At 41.4% G+C, this 14,539-nt stretch overlaps 1 protein-coding gene across 3 annotated transcripts in view; it reads left to right on the plus strand.

Annotated features, from left to right (window-relative positions):
* SORBS1 (sorbin and SH3 domain containing 1) overlaps positions 1-14,539 on the plus strand; it is a 270,925-nt gene that overhangs the window by 21,226 nt on the left and 235,160 nt on the right. The window contains exon 1 of one of the 3 annotated variants that reach the window (XM_061634696.1): positions 5,195-5,279. The exons of the other annotated variants lie outside the window; for them this stretch is intronic. The gene's annotated coding sequence lies outside the window, so the exon portion shown is untranslated. Of the gene's footprint in view, positions 1-5,194; positions 5,280-14,539 lie in introns of those variants that run through there. 3 annotated transcript variants of the gene reach the window in all.

Raw genomic sequence — 14,539 nt, forward strand, 5'->3', positions numbered from 1 at the left:
GCTTCCCATCTGGCCCAGAGTTTCTGTTGGATTCAGGGCGTGTATAATGGCATCTATGCACAACCAAAAGAGACGAAAAGTGAAGAAAAGAATAAATACTCGGGGAAGTTCACTACAAAATCTTCTCTGGGCCAAGACAAATCAGACACCCCTGAAAATGATAGGGTGTCCTCTATGCTATGCCAGTGCTTACAGCTAGTGCTTATGATCTATGTGGATTTTTAATTTTTTGTATTGGTCTTCCCTGTTACTTACCTTGTTATAGCTCAATTATTATTACTTTTAAAAGCCACTGATGTTGGTGACAGAAGGACTTCTGGCAGGGTCAACAAACAATGATTCCTTGAAGAAGATGTAATTTCATAGATAACACTCTAAAGTATGCATGGATGGCATCTCACAGAACACTCTCTCCCAGATGCATGGAAGTATGACATGTGGTGCCCCAAAACATCTTTTAGGATGGGCACTCCCCTTTCTTATTTTCTTTCCTCTACATATTCACTATTTTCCCAATACATATATGCCCTTGTCTGTAGCATACATACAAGAGAAGCTCTGAACTGGGTGGGAACTCTCTTCTGCATGGATGGATGGATGTCTTGTAGTGCCCAAAGCATGTTTTGGGGTGGGAACCCGCAGTTCCTTCTACTGCTTGTTGTGCATAGATGCACCTATCCGTTTCGTGTGTCCACAAGAAAATCCCTTCCTTCTGGCTGTGGCTGAGACTATCATGAAGGGGCCCTGCACTTCTGAATTTGCCACTACATTACTGCCTGGCACAATGCAGATTTTTGGGTGGGCACCTCCAGTTTCTTATTGACTGACCAATTTAAATAACATCCCAGAAGAATTTAAAGATCAAATAAGGAACAGATGTGAGGCTTTAGACCTAGCTGATAGAGAACCAGAAGAACAATGGAGTGAAGACAGAGAGGTTTGTGTTTTTAGTTTAGTTGGAGAAATGGCTGGGAACTGGAGACCTGCAAAGAGGCCTGTTCCTTGCACGATGGCTTCAGGATGCCTCCTATAAGCCTGGTGGAAAGACAAGATCTATTGGACTGCTAATGTTTTGACCGATATAAAATAAAAGGAAGATGGAAGCAATACACTGAATAATTATATAAAAGAGATGACAGGATGGCAGATTCATTCACGGAGGAACAGTATGAAGAAGAACCAGAAATTTTAGAATGTGAGGTGAAAGCTGCTCTTTAAATACTTGGAAGAAACAAACCACCAGGAACAGCTGGCATAATTGAGTTGCTACAAGTTACTGAGACTGAATCTGTCCAAATTTTGACAAAAATTGTTAACAAATATGGAAAAGACAACAATGGCCCACAGACTGGAAGCATTTGATATACATCCCAAGGGAATGCAGTAATTATTGAACGATTGCCTTAATATCCCATGTAAGTAAAGTAATGCTCAAGATTTTACAACAAAGATTCTTATCATATATGGAGTGAGAAATGCCAGATGTCCAACCTGGATTTAGAAGGGAAGAGACACCAGAGATCATATTGAAACATCTGTTGGATAATGGAACGGACCAAGGAATTTCAGAAGAAAATCACCCTATGTTTGATAGATTACAGCAAAGCCTTTGATTGCATCCATCACGAAAAACTATGGAATGCTTTAAAAGAAATAGGGGTGCCATAGCATCTGATTGTTCTGATGTGCAACCTATACTCTGGACAAGAGGTTACTTTAAGGACAGAATATGGAGAAACCAACTGGTTTTCCACTGGAAAAGGTGTGAGATGGGTGCATTTTATCATCCTATTTGTTTAATCTATATGCAGAAAATATCATAGGGACAGCGGGATTGGACCAAGATAAAGGAGGTGTGAAAATTGGAGAGAGAAATATCAATAATTTAAGATAGCAGATGATACCGTACTACTAGTAGAAGCCAGTAATGATCTGAAATGAATGCTGATGAAAGTTAAAGAGGAAAACACAAAAGCAGGACTACAGCTGAACATCAAGAAGACTAAAGTAATGACAACAGAAGGTTTATGTAACTTCAAAGTTAATAATGAAGACATTGAACTTGTCAAGGATTAGCTTGGCACAGTCATTAACCAAAATGGAGACAACAGTCAAGAAATCAGAAGGCGTCCAGGACTGGGGAGGGCAGCTATGAGAGAACTATGAGAGAACTAGAAAAGATCCTCAAATGCAAAAATGTATCACTGAACACCAAAGTCAGGATAATTCAGACCATGGTATTCCTGATCTCTATGTATGGATGTGAAGGTGGATAAGAGAAGAATCAACTCATTTGAAATGTGGTGTTGGAGGAGAGTTTTGCAGATACCGTGGACTGTGAAAAAGACAAATGATTGGATGTTAGAACAAATTAAACCAGAACTATCACTACACACTAAAATGATGAAACTGAGGTTATCATACTTTGGACACATAATGTGAAGACATGATTCACTAGAAAAGACAATAATGCTGGGAAAAACAGAAGGCAGTGGAAAAAGAGAAAGGCCAAACAAGAGATGGATTGATTCCATAAAGGAAGCCACTGACCTGAACTTACAAGACCTGAACAGCATGGTTTACAACAGATGCTACTGCAGGTTACTGATTCATAGGGTTGCCATAGGTTGTAATTGACTTGAAGGCACATACACACACAGAGAGAGAGAGAGAGAGAGAGAGAGATGGCTCCTGCATTGGGAACACAGCAACTGAGTTGTCTGTGAATTGACAGATACCTCAAGGAATTGATTGGTTGCAGAAGCGCTGTTCTATTAATATTTATAAATATTAATAAGAATTAATATTCTTTAATGTGGTGTTTTTTAATATTTAAGACTCTCTTTTGGCTCTCCTTAAAATACCAAGGAAGACATTTTTATAGTGGCTAAGCATCTAATGCAAACCTTTGTTTGCATAAAAGGTTGTCAAATCCACATTCTGGCTGCCTGCTCTTTATGAATCACTTTTGTGGTGAAGATTTTATAATCCTAGGTGCTTAAGTGCTGAGTCACAATTTCTACTCAGTTCCTGACTAAGGATGGTCATGATGCCATGCAGCAGGATTCAAAGAGAGTCACCCCTCCTGAAATCTGGACAGAGGGCTGACTACTACATTTTAAACAGTGAAAGATTAAGCATCCGTGTCATCTTAGAAATGCAGCTCAAGTTTGAACATTTGGGTATCTATGAACCAGAGCTTGGAAAAGTTACTTTTTTGAACTACAACTCCCATCAGGCCAATCCAGTGGCCATGCTGGCTGAGGCTGATGGGCGTTGTAGTTCAAAAAAGTAACTTTTCCAAGCTCTGCTATGAACACAGGTATCTTTGATATTACCAGGAGCCTTTGCAACCATGTCCAATGTACAGAGGAGTATTTCTTACGTATGCATTCTAATGTGAACCTCATGGCAGCAAACACAGGGTTTTCAGGCAGTCTCCCATCCGAGCACTGACCAGACCAGACTTGATTGGTTTCCGCAAGGTTGTTGCATCATTTATCTTCAGATCATGCCCTAGGGCTGATTTAATCCATCTGAAGGGACCCCCACCCTTCATATAAGAAGACTTTTAATGCATTTCTTCTAAAATGAAGCTTATCTTCTTCAGAAATCAGACTAGCCATGGTTCTCAGTCCTATGATTCACTGTTCTTTAACCTTGAGTCACCAGATGTTGTTGGACTACAACTCCCATCATCCTTGACCATTGGCTAAACTGGCTGGAGTTGATGGGATTTGTAGTCCAACATCTGCAGACCTAAGATTGAAGAACAGTGGTATAGTTCATATGCCGGTGGTTGCCACCACATTGGCTACCTCTGCCATATGCATTAGCAAACCACTCCAAGATTGTTTGTTGCTCACACATTGAAGTTTGCTTTATTGTACCAGCTACATGCTTGGGTATACTAATATAACCAGTAGTTTGATATTCAAATAATGTAGATTTTTAAAAAAGCATGATTTCCATAGTAAATTTTAAGATGCTATGTCATCCTTAATCCTAGGGTGGATTTTTTAAATAATTTCCAAATATACTTACTGTGTGTTTAAAGGCATGTAATATTTAATTATAGAGCTACAAATGCCTAACTTAGACTGATGCTTCTCACTGTCAAGTGCATTTCATTTTAATTTCTTCCCTCTTAAATTAGCCACTGAAGGATTTGGGATTTCCCCCCCTTTATTTTTTAGGTCTATTGCTATTCAGTTAAGTTATCATCATCATCATCATCATCATCACTGTCATCATAATCCTTATCATTATTATATTTATTACCTGCTGTTCACCAGCAGGTCCCAGGGCAGGTTCCAGCAGTTTACAGCTCAGTATTAAAAACAATGAGAAACAAATTACAATCAAAAGGAATAGGATGGCTCCTGAAAACAAGTGCTAAAGGCCAGGTAAAGAGGTGTGTCTTTAGCATTCACCAAAAACTGTACAGTGAAGGTGCCAAGAGAATGCCCTCTCCTGGGCCACCATACCAGAACTGCTGTGGTGGAACTACCAAGAAGGCCCCCCTCTGCTGATCTCAACACCCATGGGGGTCTGTAAAGAAGGAGGTGGGGTCTCAGATGTTTGGGGCCTGAGTCATTAAACACTAACTTTAAACACTAGCATGAGCATCTTAAATTGGGCCCAGAAATGAACTGGCAACCAGGGTAACCAGTAACAGAAACCAAGATGATGTGTTTGTATTCAGTGGGGAAATCCAACTATCCCTTCTAGTAATTTCTCAGGTTTTCCATACTGACAGTGGTAATAATAATCTGTGTAATGAATATGCTCTTTCAGAGGTTTAACTCCTTACATACTTACATTGGAATGTATCTCATTTTCCTGGGACTCATTTCTAAGTAAAAATTGTTAAGATCAAATAATAGATATAATTCTGTACCCAATGCAAGGTTACCTAACTGCACAATGACACGTTGAATATATTGGATAAAAACAGATGGATTCAAGCATACTGCAAAATGCCATATAGCTTACACCAGTTTTAGAAGGAGCAAAATCAGATCTTCTTGTTTTTTTCCACTGTGGATACTCTACGGTTTACTGTAAAACTGATAGGGCCAACCTTTAAATGTTAAAATTGCACATGGAAGTTGTTTGAAAGCATTTACCTATATTAACACAGGCTCCTGTCATGTATGACAGCCCACCAGAGTGCAAGATCTATGCATCAGAGTTGTATGTCCCTTGAAGTGGGTGTTATTACGCCTGTGCTGAAGGAACTACACTGGCCGCCGGTTTGCTGCTGAACCAGCATCAAGGTATTAGTCTTTATTTTATTTATTTATTAATTATTCGATTTATATCCCGCCCTTCCTCCCAGCAGGAGCCCAGGGCAACAAACAGAAGCACTAAAAATACTTTAAAACATCATAAAAACAGACTTTAAAATACATTAAAACAAAACAACGTTAACAGCATTAAAAAAAAAGCTTTAAAAACATCTTTAAAAAAGGGTTACAAACATTATTAAAAAAACCATATTAACAAGCACTTGTTAAGTGACTGGTAAGGTCCTAAACAGCTCTAGACAAGACTATCTGAGAGACCTCCTTCTCTCATACAGGCTGCCCCTAGCCATTGTGATCTGCTGAGTAGGCTGTGCTGACTCACCATACCCTGTTACACTCATGTTCATCTGGCTATGGCATGGAAAGGGGTCTTCTCAATCGTGGCACCTACCATCTGGTATGTTCTTCTGGTAGAAATTAGTCTGGCACCAATACTGGACAGCTTCTGTTGGAAGTTAAAAACATACTTGATTACCCAGGCATTTTCCTTTTTGCTGTTCTGTTATTGACCCCTGCTATTGACCCCTGCTATTTTGATTTGGTTTTAATGACTGGATTTTATTAATTATATTGTATCGTATTATGATTCATTTGTAAACCACACTGATAATTCATCACAGAAGCGACAAGTGTTATATAGATTCTCTAAATAAATAAAAGTATGGGTGGTCACAAAGGTAGGACCATAAGAGGTTGCCTTATATCAAATAAGACCATTGTCCTTCTAGCTCAGTATTGTCTACACTGACTGGCAGCAGCTCTCCAGGGTTTCAGACTGGGGTCTCTCCCAAACCTACCTGGAGATGCCTATTGGGGATTGAAACTGGGAGCTTCTACATGCAAAGCAGGTGCTCTACCACTGAGCCACAGTCCTTCCCCCAGGTAACATCCACGTCAAGGAATATACAACTCTGTTGCGCAGATCCTGCATGAAATTGGTGAAACACCTGTATGAAGTTGCTGAAAAAGCTTTTATATGCTTTCATTTTAAATGAATGTATGTATGCAGCATTTGGTTTGGAACAGAGTTTAATTTGTTTTCAGGCTCCCAAAACCTAGCTTCAGGCCTTTGGACCTGAGACTTTGGGTCACAGCAGAATTAATGAAAAATAAATATTCATAGTTGTATCTGCATTCTGGTTGAATTGGAGAACACACCTGAGAACATGCAACAGAATTGCCTTCAAATAACCAGAGTCTCAAATGACAGCACCTATGCATTTGGATTCAAGATGGATATTCTGGGACCTCCTCCTCCTCCTTTTAAAATAATTGTTATTTTTGCATTTTCCATAATGGGCCCCGCACTGGTTACCAGTTGTTTACCGGGCCCAATTCAAGGTGTTGGTGTTAACCTTTAAAGCCCTACACGGTTTCGGTCCAGTTTATCTAAAGGAGTGCCTCCAGCATCATCAAATATGCCGCCTGACGAGATCAGCCTCACAAGACCTTCTCTCAGTCCCGCCAGTTAAAACAGCTAGGCTGGTGCGGACCAGAGAGAGGGCATTTTCGATTGTGGTCCCCACCCTCTGGAATTCTCTGCCATGTGACCTTCGCCATGCCTCCTCCCTGGTAGGTTTCCGCCGAGAATTGAAAACCTGGCTGTTTAGGCGGGCCTACGGGACTTTTGGGTAATCTAGTTTTATTCTGTAAAGATGTGGGTGGGTTTAGATTAAGTAGAGTTTGGTGTTGTATTTGTATTTATATGTTATATTTTAATTTTCTGTACGTCGCCTAGAGTGGCCGTTAATTCGGCCAGATAGGCGACTTAGAAATAAAATTTTATTATTATTATTTATTAACTGAAATGGTCAATTGATGACTGGAGTGTACCAGTTTAGGTGAGAGCTCACATTACTGAATGCACCTCTATACAATATTTTTTTTTAAAAATCCAGGAGTGCGGGACCCTGACATGTCAGAGAGAAAGGTTCTAATTGAGCCTTCTCCGGTATGTGCTCATTTTCTCTGTTTGTTAATTTTTTTATGGGAGACATTTTTCCCCATGGGGGAACATTTAATTATGTTAGCAGTCTCAAGTGGAACAGCCCAAGCCAAGTTGACCATTTTGGTAAGAACTAGGTTTTAGTCACCATAGCTTCTATGCAGTCTTATACCATGACCCTGTTTTCTGCATCCCCTTCCCTTCTTTAAAATGTTAATAAGCAGTAAATGTATGTTTCCATAGGGTTTGCTTTTGGCTTACTGCTTGTGATTTATTTGGGAGGAACAAACTACAACTACTGGTTTGCATGTAATGCTGAGTCAGCGCTATGGTTTGTTCCCTCCTGGCTCGGCACAGGAAGGAGCAAGTTGGGTGTGATTTGAGTAGTGTGTGCGATAAGCCATAGTTTATTCTGGACTATGGCATACTGTGATGTGTGAATGGGACCAATGAGAAAGGCTCAGCTTTAATGGTTTGGTTTTAGAAAATCAGAAGTTCGACACAAGGTATAGCAAAGCAATGCACATATATCAGCAGAGTATAACACCATAGCCTTTTCCAGCAATGGATTGTACATGCCAACCAATAATACAGCAGTTGCATTATTTGAGCGAGAGCCTTTCAGAGTATGAACGCTTCCTCTCTGTCATCATGATGGTCTTCCTGCAGGCAATCTTCGTTTTGAAAGTAGATTAGTGTAGGAGTCTATTTTAGTTTTTGAAAGTACACAGAAATATGCTGCAGGGAGTGGTTCTGTTTTCTTTCTCAACTGGGTAATTGTTTTACCATACTGACTGACAGAGGCACTGAGTGTATCACAAGATTGAGGTGGAGTGGGAAGGAGTGGTAAAAGGTGCTGCTTGACATTACAGATCAGACTTGTTTTTCCTCATTTAATCACTCCCGTTGCTTCAGATCAAGAAAGAAAACAAGCTTTAAATTCCTGCGTCTCTGGTATTAACTCCTAAGCATTTGAGTTTACCCTTCAGAAAAGGCACACCTCTAAGCCAACATATTCAAAAATGAGGGGCCAACCTTAAAGAACAATCAGGCCAGACAATCCCATGGTTCCAGGAAGCAGGTGGTGAGCATAACATGTGCTTAACTTAGATTGCTTACATACCAACCTTTTCCTGTAGAAGTACATCCCTTTCTTCACACACTTTTTGTAGAGCAGTAGTGCAGCACAGAGAGGGGTCTTTAGCGCAAAGGGTAACAACAATACAGCTGAAAATGGTCAGGTAGCGATCTTATGAAACCACTGGAGATTCTCAGCTGCCTGTGACTTTGTTGGCAAAGTTTTCTATTGTGTACAGATTGAATAAATTATACAGCCACGAGAATGGCTGTATACTATAGCCAGCATGGAGTTTGCACATTCTGCCATGTTAAATTGAAAATGCCCCCCATGCCATTCTGCTGCTTCCCATAGGCTCATTTCAAAACAAAATCTTACAAAACCTATAGTCCTGAACTCAGAAATACTTGCTTAACAACTCTGTATGTTTTCATGGTGATACACAAAACAGTTAGAGAGAACTGAAAGTTCAAAGTGTAAAACGAGAAAAAAAATCCAGACCCCTGTTGGACTTTTATAGCTGTCAGTGGTCTCATAATTTGTTTAAATTAATTAAAAATCAGCCATGTTCACAGAGTACCTGTAATCCTATTACTAATGTTGCTCCATACTCTGATCTTCATCTTCTGTAGTTTAAAAGTTAAAAAAAATGCATGACTGATTTTTAATTAATTTAAGAAAATTAAGATTGGAGTCTATGATAGCGCAGGCATGCTTAGTAAGTACCAACTGTCAGTGTTCCGAAAGCCAGACTATCAGATGTTTGGCTTGACTAATCAGGGGGCTTACACTCATGTCAGACATTTATTTCACTTTAAACAGTCATGGCTTTCCCCAAAGAATCTTGGGAAGTGTAGTTTGTGAAGGGTGGTGAGAGGAGGTTCCTATTCCCCTGAAAGAGCTCCAGTGGCCAGAGGGGTTTAACATACAGCCCCTCATCTGGTGATTGAAGCTCTGTGAGGGAATATTTATTTATTTAATATATTTATTGTATTGGAATAGGATGTCTCCTAACAACTCTCAGCACTTTTTACAAACTATATTTCCCAGGATTCTTTGGGGGAAGTCATGACTGTTTAAAGTGGAATAAATGTCTGGTGCGGATGTGGCCAGGGACAGCTTTGGTTTAAATTTGGGTGGGAGACTATATATGTCTGCTGTAGAATAAAAAGGTGGGGGAAACCCTGAAAAAGAATGGTACTGTTCACAATGTTTTCCTTTTGGAAAGAACAGGGGCTTTCCCTCTGCCCAGTGTCCACTACCCACTCAAGCTGCTATGTATGCACTGTCAGCAGCAGCTTCTCAGTATAAGCTTGTTTTGAAAAACACTCCAGTGTTTTGGAGATAGTCACTTTCGATGCTAGCTACCCTTCAGAAAGGCCCTTGGGTCTGAACGGAATACCTTTCCTCTCTTTGCCACAGATCTTCCTTTCTAATGTTTTATATTTCATTAGGCATAAAGGTTGTGCAGAGAGAGCAGAGTGCAAAATAAATTTGTATTAAAATGCTGAGGTATGCATGCCTTCTCATCTACGCAAAAGGTTTGTGCCATGTATACCTGAGATGTTTCTTCATCTGTTTCCCAAGACGTTCTTTAAGATTGCATTGAGCTGATATAATCAGAGGCTTAGTCCTCAGACATAGTTCATATCATGAGAGGCAGAAGATTCACAGTGGTGGAATACGTGAGACTTGCATTTCCTATTTTGATGGATTTTAGTGGTTGGCTTTAATCTTGATTGGCTAGTAGCTGTACTGCAGTGTAATTTATTTAAAGACTAACCGTCTTTGGAAGCCATATAGCTCAGTGTTGGACCAGATACTTTGCAGCCTTATTTGTAGTTAAAGGATCTCCTGATTGCAGGGCTGGAAAAGACCTCCATTCAAAGCCTTGAAGAGCCATTGCTAGTCTGAAAAGACAGCATAGCTTGGGCTGATTATGTACAAGATTGGTTTTCTTTAAAGAATATTGAAGAATATTATTTAATGTTCTTATATTTTAAGTTAGAATAGTAATGGCCACCCTCATGACCTCTGAAGAAAGAGTGGGTTAAAGGCAAATAATCTACTTTCCTGTATTGCACTCATCCTATCAATGAAGCATTCACTCACCAGCTTACACATTTCCTATCAAGCACTTCCATGCCTCCCAGGCTTTTTTCTCTTGTATGCACTTATGCAGGCAGCACCTCTGCTGGCCTAGGAGCCTATTGTGGATAAAAAAATGGCATGTTTCAGGTTTTTTTATTGGATCTGATAGTGGAAGGAAGTGTAGTGTTTTGGTATATGACAGATAAATCTGTAGTAACCCTCACATTCAATGTGCTATGCACTGAGTTGAGAGTTGAGTTTGGCACTGAATAAATCTTACTTTTGCTGCATTGATTCTATATAGTCCTCTGTGTTCTCTCTGTGTTTTTCTTCAGATTGTTTATCTTGCCTCAGATATCATTCCACAACAGAACTGGCTTAGGGCTGCTGTGAAAGGTATTTTTTTCTATGTACGGGCTTAGTCTCCCAGTGCTATTTTAATCAGAAGTAGTTCTTCATAGTTGTGACTTCAGTTCATATTCATGCACAGGAGGCAATTTGAATGGCTTTATTGTTCAGAACTTCAGCTATGGATGCTTTCTGTGCAGAAAGGCATTTGCTGTGTTGCAGTTTTTGTACACCAGGGCTCTTCAGGCACCAAATTAAAGATTCAGCTTCTGCACAGAGGAAACTTGAATTCTGTGCTTGACATAAAAAATGCTGAGCAATCAAATGGTGTTTTATTCATAATTCAAGCAATCATTCAAAGCTAGGCAAATTTGTATTCTTAACCAGATGGTGTGGATTTCAATGCCATCTACTCTTCCACCCCTCATTCATATACTTTCCCACCAGTCTTTGCATCTTTTAGCTCCCTTGACTGTCTCCCTTGCATCTATGCCTCCTTTTCCTTTTCCAAAAGCCTCTACTGCCTCTACTACTTCTATGCCTGCGAAAGGTTCTTCATACAGTCAAGCCAACTTTGCACTTACCCTGTATCTGTAACCCAAAATGTTATGATGAAGGGGCCTAATAGTAAGGGGAGGACATCATAAGTCATTTCCCCCCCAAAGAATTTTTATTCAGTTTTTCACGTAACAAAAATAATGAAAGTAACAGAACGAAATAAAGAATACAAATACAAGCCACATGTACCAGTTCATCTAAGAGCAGAATCAAGTATCTAAACGGTAATGGTTACAAAAGATAGCCCCTCCACAACTCAGCATGAGTCTTGAGAGATTTGTATAAAGGTCTGTTGTTAGTCACGAAGCTCATGAATGGAAACCATACCACGTCAAATTTATCTTGTCATGCTATTCCCATTATCACCCTTCTGTGGTATGTTAGATGTTCAGACAATGCAATATCCCACCTGAGACCACCTTCTCTTTGGTTGGACCTCCTTCTGCTTTCCATTTGCTAGCTACTTCCATCCTAGCTAGTGGCATCAGCAGTGAGACCAGTTCTTTGTAGTGGATAGATGGATTTGCAGCACCTTCCAGAGATAACAAAGCTAGTAGGGGTCTAACTGCAGACATTGGGAAGCAATATCAGAGATCACAGTAAACACCCAATTTGAGAAATAGTGGAGTTTCCTGTAATCCTACCACATATGAATCAGGGTACCTCTTTCCCTGCATCCTTGCCAACAAAGTGGGGAAGCTAAAGGAAGCAGGTGTGAGAGTTTAACAGGAGTCCAGTGCCATCTCAGTAATACTTTTAATGAAACTTCTTGTATCTTTGCTGAGATCGTTTTCAGAAGTGGGTGAGACCATACTTGATCCTGCCATCTAGCCAAGCACTTGTCAGAGACGTGGAGGGTGAGGGTGTGGAAGAGAAATAAAAACTTAGGGAGGAGCTACATTTTCACTGTGGCAATATGACCAAGCCAGCTAAGATTAAGGTGACACCATTGCAAGAGCAACCTCTGTATTGAACAATAAAGATGGCCATAGTTTCTTTTTCATAATTGCCCAACATTATGTGTTAGATTACAAGATAACAAAAGCCGCCATAACAGGGAGAGAAACCTGAGGTGTTTAGGAGCCAATCTCTATCCTGGGTGGATACATTAAAGGGTAGAACTGTAGATTTAGAGTAGTTAATTTCCAGCCCAGCCCTGGTGTGAAACTGTTGAAGAGTGTCCTTTAAGGGCCCCAGTGCTTCAAGAGGTTTGCTCAACATTCGGAGAATGTCGTCAGCAAGCAAATTGATTTTTTGTTCCCCACCCAGTGATCGAGGCCTTGACCCTTTGTTTTGGGCCAAGACCTGAATCACAAGGGCAAACAGTAGGGGAGACAGTGGACATCCCTGCTGAGTCCCTCTGTTAATAGTGATGCGAGATGAGGAGGACTCATTAATATTCAGTAAAGCTTTTGAAGTCGAGTAGAGGTGATGCGAGAGGTGGAGGAAGAGGGGGCCAAAACCCAGCCTGGTGAGAAGCCGCTTTTAAAAGGTCCATTCGATGCAATCACATGTCTTAAAGGCATCGAAGGAGAACAAACCATAGGGCCCCCTACAGCCTGCAGCCCATGAACTACATTCAGAACTGAGTCTGCTATGTTGCAACCTGGGATAAATCCTGTCTGGTCAGGCACAACGTATTTTATTTATTTTTATTTATTTATTAGATTTTTATACTGCCCGACTAGCATAGCTCTCTGGGCGGTGTACAACAAAGTGCAAAAATATACAAAAATTCCATAGTAAAATACAACAACAATGTAAAAGAATAAGAAAACCAAAAGCAATTACAACACATATTAAAACTAAATTAAGTTAGATTAAAATGCCTTAGAAAAGAGGAAGGTTTTGACTTGGCGCCGGAAAGACAGTAACGTCGGCGCCAAGCGCACCTCATCAGGGAGACTGTTCCAGAGTTCGGGGGCCACCACTGAGAAGGCCCTAGTTCTAGTTATCACCCTCCGAGCTTCTCTAAGAGTCGGAACTCGGAGGAGGGCCTTCGATGTAGAACATAGTGTACGGGCAGGTTCATATCGGGAGAGGCGTTCCAGCAGGTATTGTGGTCCCGCGCCGTATAAGGCTTTATAGGTTAAAACCAGCACTTTGAATCTGGCCCGGAAGCATATTGGAAGCCAGTGCAAGAGGGCCAGAACAGGTGTTATGTGTTCGGACCGCTTGGTCCACGTTATCAGTCTGGCCGCCGCGTTTTGCACAAGCTGTAGCTTCCAGACTGTCTTCAGAGGCAGCCCTACGTAGAGCGCATTGCAGTAATCCGATCGCGAGGTTACCAGAGCATGTACCACTGATGTGAGGTCCTCCCTGCTCAGGTAGGGACGTAGTTGGGCTACCAACCGAAGTTGGTAGAACGCATTCCGTGCCACCAAGGCTACTTGAGCCTCAAGTGACAGGGAAGGATCTAAAAAGACTCCCAGACTACGAACCCGCTCCTTTAGGGGGAGTGTAACCCCGTCCAGGACAGGGTGTATATCCGCCACCTGATCAGAGAAACCACGCACCAACAGCATCTCAGTCTTGTCTGGATTGAGCCTCAGTTTGTTAGCTCTCATCCAGTCCATTATCGCGGCTAGGCAACGGTTCAGCACATTGACAGCCTCACCTGAAGAAGATGAAAAGGAGAAGTAGAGTTGTGTGTCATCAGCGTACTGATGACAACGCACTCCAGAACTCCTGATTGACCGCACCCAACGGCTTCATGTAGATGTTGAAAAGCATGGGAGACAGAACTGACCCCTGCGGGACTCCACATTGGAGAACCCACGGTGTCGAGCAGTGTTCCCCAAGCACTACCTTCTGGAGACGACCCGCCAAGTAGGAGCGGAACCACTGCCAAGCAGTACCACCAACTCCCAACTCCGCGAGCCTCTCCAGAAGGTTACCATGGTCGATGGTATCAAAAGCTGCTGAGAGATCAAGGAGAATCAACAGAGTTACACTCCCTCCATCCCTCTCCCGACATAGGTCATCATACAGGGCAACCAAGGCTGTCTCGGTGCCAAAACCGGGCCTAAAACCCGATTGAAATGGGTCTAGATAATCAGTTTCATCCAACAGCGCCTGGAGCTGGCCAGCAACCACTCGTTCCAAGATCTTGCCCAGGAATGGAACGTTCGCTACTGGTCTGTAGCTGTTGAAATTTTCTGGGTCCAAGGAAGGTTTTTTCAGAAGTGGTCTCACTGCCGCCTCTTTCAG

This window comes from Rhineura floridana, chromosome 7, assembly GCF_030035675.1.
Source record: "Rhineura floridana isolate rRhiFlo1 chromosome 7, rRhiFlo1.hap2, whole genome shotgun sequence".
NCBI lineage: Eukaryota > Metazoa > Chordata > Lepidosauria > Squamata > Rhineuridae > Rhineura > Rhineura floridana.